Consider the following 6,354-nt stretch of genomic DNA (forward strand, 5'->3'; position numbering starts at 1 on the left):
CTGCCCAACAAGGAGGGGTCAGGGAACGCTTAAAATCCAAGACCCTTCCTCAAACCTTTGGTGTCTCTCTCTCCTTCCCCTTCCGAGAGGCACCCCATCTCCAGGCTTTCTCTCCGGAGGTGCTTCCCTTCCCCTTCCCTCTCCCTTCCCTGCTCACCTGGTCCCTTCGAATAAACTTTTCCGTCTGCAACAGATTCCCAGCTTTTTATTTCTATACTAAGCTGAGGAAAGAACCCACCGGACATCTCTGGTAACAATTTGCAAGACATCTTCAAGTTTCACTCCTAAGATGCCTGGATGGCTCACATTTTTAGTTCGCTGTACTGCATCTTCCAAGTCACCTTTTGGGGAGCAGCTATGGGTTCATCCAGGCACAGGTGTACCAAGCAGCAAAGAGTTCAGCAACACTAACACCTTCACCCACACAGTAGGATCTGTATGATCAGCCAATGGCATTTCCATTTGCTTTTATTATACTGTACTACTGAGTGCTGAAAGGGGGTGTATAAATATTGGTGCTAACAATAAGAAACACATGTTTCAGAAAAGTAAACTATTGAAACAAGAAATATTTAGGCATTCCCAAAACATCCAGTCTTTTAACCTAAGTATCCACGGGCCCTGAACCAGTCACCTGTATATTTGTGTAATGAAGAACGAACATGCATTCAATGTATTACCATCTATCTACAGAGAGCTGACTGTGGACCACGTATTCCTGAAAGCAAACCTGCCAGTGTTAACTCATTTAAAAATTAACGAGACTGAAGAATCATGAGGAATCGTCTGATAAGTGTGAACTGAAGAGCAGTCTACAAAATAAATGGCTTCTCTTTAAAAATGTCAAAGTCAATTAAAAACAAACTCTAAGAACAATTCTAGATAAAAGAAGATTGAAGAACACAACAGCACAACGCAATGTCACTCCCTCTGTTGGATTCCACATCACCAGCTGCTTTTCCTTTGCTAGAAAAAAAGCTGAAAGTGACAACTGGCAACATTTGAACAGGATCTGTATATTGTTTAATAGTACTCTAGTAATACTAGTTAATTTTCTACCTATCAGTATGCTTCCGTGGTGATTTAAAAGGTTGTCCTTGCTTTAGGAAATGCATAGTAAGACTTTTGGGGTTAAGGGGTACTATATCCACACCCTTCCCAAGAAGAATGGCTCACAAAATGTATATAGAGATAGCGCAAAGTAAACAGGAAAAATGTTTACACTGGAGGAATTTGAGTGAAGATATACATAGAAATTACTTGTACCAAGTCTGCAATTTTTCTGTATGTCTGAAATAGATTAATAAGGTAGTCTTCAATCATAAAAACTATGTGATTCAAAACTGAGTGGTGCAGCTGGCATGAGGCAGGGTGTCAGATAGTCTCCATCCACAGCCACATTTTCCACAGGTTCCCGGGCAACCAGGCACCCACGTTCCTCTTGTGGGTTCTGGGGTTTCCGATCAACCCAATGAACTATGTCCACTGGAAGAGCCACATGCTAAACTCAGAGAGCTGTATCACAGTCTGAAGCTGAGCAGCCTGAACCATATGACCAGGTGCTCACAGGTCAGACACATCCTTCCCAGCCATGGTGGTGGCCAGAGTGCAGGAGCTGAAAATTCAGAGCCCTAGGCACCAGTACACGGATGACCAGTCATGGGTGACTAGTGGAGTGGGGAAGGTTCGATGTACAGCACCTCCTTCCAGTGCAGAAACACCAGTGGTACCCGTGGCAGACACCATCACGCCCAACCAGTGTGAGGCCGAGTTATGAGCAACAGAAAGATTCACAGCTAGGAACAAGCTCTAGTGGTAGTAGAAGTGCTGTGCTGCCAGGGCCCAACACAAAATCTTCACTACTTCTGACCTGCCCTCCCTTTTGGGTGGAGGGGACTACCTAATCCCCCAGGGAAGCCAATGAATAAGAAGACTGGATGGCTCCTTTGTGACAGCCAGAAGCCCAGAGGCAAGTCCTTTCCTGGAGGCAGGTGCTGGCATCTTCCCAAGCCTGGACTCTGGCCCGGTGGGGCAGGGCAGTTCTCAGAACCCTCAGATAAAGGCCACAGCATCAGTCTAGCAAATGTCCCCAGTTCTGGGCTGCCTTTCCTGGACCCGCTGTGCACAGAATTTGAGAACATCCTGGGTGTGGCTCCAGGCTGGGCAGCTCAGTTGTGGCCATGCTGATCCCAGTAGCCATCTCACCCAGAAATTCACATCTCCTGGGAACCCATGGCCTGGAGAGAAGTGGGTAGTGGTAAACAGACTCTCTAAGGGTACCCTTGTCACCACTGAGAGCTCACACTTCTCCCCAGAGCCTACACCTCTCATATCCTGCCTGGCAGTTCCAGGATCTTCTCACCCACAGCAGTGTAAACTTTCCTTTACTGGGAGAGGCTCTGAAATAGCTGGTGCGCACAGGAGCCCGCAGCTCATCCACCCTCCAAACTTCCGCACTATGCCTGGTCCCAGGCAGCACCAGGCACCACTGCTCCCAGCAGCTTTGTGGGAGACTAGGACTGGAAGCTCCCCTCCATGGCCACCCATAGTAGCCCAGTGTCTGCAGCTGAGTTTGTCGGTCACCAGAATGCGGAGGGCCAGCTCCTCCGTGCACATTGGCTGGCCCCCACCAGGCCCTCTCTACACCAGCAGGAGGAGGGTGGTGATGGCCAGTGCCATGGAAGTGGACAGCCACCCTAAGAAGGAGTGGGGCACACAGGAACTAGGCGGACTCACCCTTTCCAGGGCCTTGTGGAGGAAGGAACACCACAGTCAGGGCCGTGGCCACAGTGCCGACAAACAGCAATACGGTCACTGATTCATTATTATTAATAGTAGTAGTAGTAGTAGTATTTGTAACATCAAGAGCAAGCCTGGAACTGGCCAAGGGGAAGGAAGCCAGTCTCTCTTCAAAATGACAACACCTACCCTGAAGTTTATGCTGCGGCAGGGCTGGTTGGTGTGCGTGTAGAGGCCTTGTCAGGCTGCGTGCTCACAGGCGGGGTTTCTTCTTAGGTGTATTTAATGAGCCACCACCAGGGTTAGTCTCACAAGAGCTTCCTACAGAATGTGAACTGTGCCCCAACCTGGAATTTCGTCCTCCTTGGTCACACAGTGCGCACCACGAGCAGGCGACTGTGACTTGAGCCGTGGGAGCAGCCAGGAGGAAATCGGAGTTTCTGGGAGTGGGTGGCGTCTTGGCGGAGGGCGGGACTCCTGCAGGAAGAATATCACACAGCCCAACCCCACAGCGCTCATCCTCGGAAGTCGGGCTCCCAGCTGCCTTGGCTCGTCTCTGAGTGGACAAGGCTTAGCCCCTCCCCACTGAAGCAGGAGTCCAGCACCCGAGGCCGCGGCAAGGTGGTGGGTTTTGAGGCACCTGGGTCATAGTTAGGACGCGCATACCTTCTGCGTGACCTGAGTGGCATACGGGACAACCAGGATGTGACTCTTCGCCTGCCCACTGCTCCGCGGCACAGAATCACAGCACGTTTGCTTCCACGGACAGCACGGATGAATTACGAAGTGTGAGTGCTTTAAAATTTTACCTCAACGCACGCCTGGTCCCGCACCGGGACCGTGCCTCTGTGTCCTGTGTTGTGTCGTAAGCTCCTTCGAAGCATGCGCGAGTACACGTGTGAGTGGGGAAAGGTGTTTCGGTTGTTGAGAGCAGCAGGCGGAAGCTGCCCCTGCAAACGCCAGGTATTGTAGTACCACAGGGGGTGGACCAGACACAGAGAGAGACACAGGCTGGTTGTGGCCTTGGGGAGGAGGCAGGAAGGGCAGGACCAGGCAGGCTGGGACCCTTAGTCACTGATTCCCCAAGACATCTCCAATCTCCCGTCCTGGCTACTGCATCTCTGCCTGCCCTTCCTTTCCTTTCCTTTTCACCCACTGCCACCTGCCTGTTGGGGGAGATGGAGGGTCCACATTGACGCCACCTGCAGGTACCTCGTGGCTGCCCTAATAGCCATGATTTCCTCTTGTTGCATCTACTCGACCTCTGAAACAGAATATTACATACATCAGTGACAGTCGGAACCAAGTTTTATTACAACGAGAGGTAAAGCAACCGACCGACACCATTGCCAAAGTGTGGCCCCAAACAGCACATTTACAGAGGTTTTATAGAGGCAGTTTACAATGGTTTACATACTGTAACAGGAGGGGAGGTGCTGGACGTCCCCTGCCTGTCTCAGCTGAGCAGCCTGTACCAGTCTCCCCTCCAGTCCAGCAGGGGCAGCGTGGAGTCTGGGTTCTTGTGGCTTCCGGGGACACCTGGAGTCAGGACAGAAGTTTCCACAGACCCTGCTCTCACACACTCCAGGCCCCTCCTTCTGGGCCCAGCAAGTGCCGGGCAGAGGCCCTCCATGGGACAAAGTGTAAAACTGAAATCAAAATGGAGTAAGCATGGCTCATGGCTAACTTCTCGCTTCTGTAACTTCTGCTTTGCTTGCCTGGCTATGAAACTGTGTGAGACTGTGAGCTCGCAGGCCGAACCGCCTGCGTGACCTTCAGCATGGATGATTCCCAGTTCTCAGGAATTCCGGCCCGAGTCTGGTTGTCTCACAGATGTTGTCAAGGCCTGAATCTGGTTATCTGGACTGCTGGACTGGAGGGGTTGTAGCTACTGAATCCCTGCCCTGCCCAGCCCTACCCAGCCAAGGGGCTTCCCTTCTCCCTTGCAGCTCCTCACGCTAACTCTCCCTGCAAAGCTGGCTCCTGTGTTGGGCGGGCGGGCACTAAAAAGGACCCCAAACGAGGGAAGGTGACTCCAGGAGGCCAGGTCTGCTGCCAGAAGGTCTGCCCCTAGCCCTAAGGCAGGGCCTAGAATTTGAGGTCTGGGTGGAAGCCATTAGCCCCTGGGGCTCCTAGCAGGTGAGCTATGCTGGGGCTGAGGCTGGGCCTCTATGGGCCAGATGTGGATGTTCTTGCTGCAGGTGCTTCTAGCAGGGGCAGGTGCGAAGGGTGTTAGAAATGTGGTTGCTGCCTCCGGCTTCCAGCCCTGGACAGTTGGCCTCTCCCAGCAGGGGCCTAGCAAAGCCAGAGGTAGGCAGGCTGAGCCAGCAGCCGGATCCTAGCAGTCATTAGCTACCCTTCTAAGGAGATGTTTTAACTGTGCAACTCTTTCTATGTTAGGTGATGGGTACCAGATTTTGTAGTTTCTGGTAGGGGGCTCGATGTGGACCCCTACGCTCTGGCTTCCTGGGAGCCTCTGCTAGCCTCTTACCCCGGGGCCCAGATTCACAACATTAACTACAAAGTCTTATAACGCATGTTTCTGCCTTCCATTATGACACTGGGTTCGTTTGCTTAAAACAGAATTTAATGAGTATCTTTAGATCTAACTTAGTGAATGTTTTTAAACTATATTAATGGGAAGTTGTTCCTGGATTTTTTTTTTTTTTTTAGTTTTGAAAGAATAAGCAGGTGTTTTCAAAGTTTAAAAATATGTATTTATATGTATTCTTAAGTCATAAAAAATATATGATCAAAAATTATGTCTAAATGACATAGTACTGTTTTAGTTTTTAGAAATCTCTCTGGAACAAAACGCTACTCAGACTTTCAAATCTAGTGGCAACTTTTGAAACTTCCAGTCTGATATATGCCTTTATGCAAGTCTTACATGAGAAAGCAGAAAGGAGCTTTGGTTGTGAACTTTTTCCACAAGTTTTCAAATGGGAGATAAGGTTGGCCTGAACTAACATGGATTGAGGAATGTGTGTAAACATGGAGATACTTGAAGGAAGGCATTGCTGGACTTGGCAGCTTATTAAACACAGCTGCAATTTGGAAAGGGAAGAAACATCTAGAAGTTTAAAATGAAGAAATATGAAGAATCCCAGTACTTGACAAACCTAGGAGTAGAAAAGGAGACAGGAGACTGAGGTTGCAAATACCCGTGCTGTCATTTTGGTGTGACCTTAGGCAAGTCACTTACCCGTATGACTTCGTTAGTAAAATAGTATTTGAAGAGGTAGCATGGTGGTGCGGTGGGAGGGAGGGAAAACCTATCTGAAAATCGAGAGTGTGACATGCAAAAGTAGAACTAAGAGTAAGAGTTGGTTGGTCACAAAGACGACATGAATTTCTAAGTCCTTACAGCTAGTATTTATTGGAACCTATCAATGGCCAGGCACACACACACACAAAAAAAATCCCAAAGAGGATAAAGCAGGTACATTCCCCTGACCCCAGTGAGGATCTTAGTGAAGAAGAGAGAGGTGCTAGGAAGAAATGGTAACTGTCATTAGCAACACTGTTGGTGGAACCTTTACTGAATGCCAGGGACTTGAATGAGACCCAGACAGGGCATGCCTTTTATGTGCCCTTGGTTGGTACCCCACCCAC

At 49.6% G+C, this 6,354-nt stretch overlaps 1 pseudogene; it reads left to right on the plus strand.

The window, feature by feature from the left end:
• The first annotated feature begins 662 nt into the window (after nucleotides 1-662).
• On the plus strand, nucleotides 663-1,924 carry LOC131483024 (pyridoxal kinase-like; annotated as a pseudogene).
• Nucleotides 1,925-6,354: the final 4,430 nt, after the last annotated feature.

This window comes from Ochotona princeps, chromosome 22 (assembly GCF_030435755.1).
Source record: "Ochotona princeps isolate mOchPri1 chromosome 22, mOchPri1.hap1, whole genome shotgun sequence".
Taxonomy (NCBI): Eukaryota; Metazoa; Chordata; class Mammalia; order Lagomorpha; family Ochotonidae; genus Ochotona; species Ochotona princeps.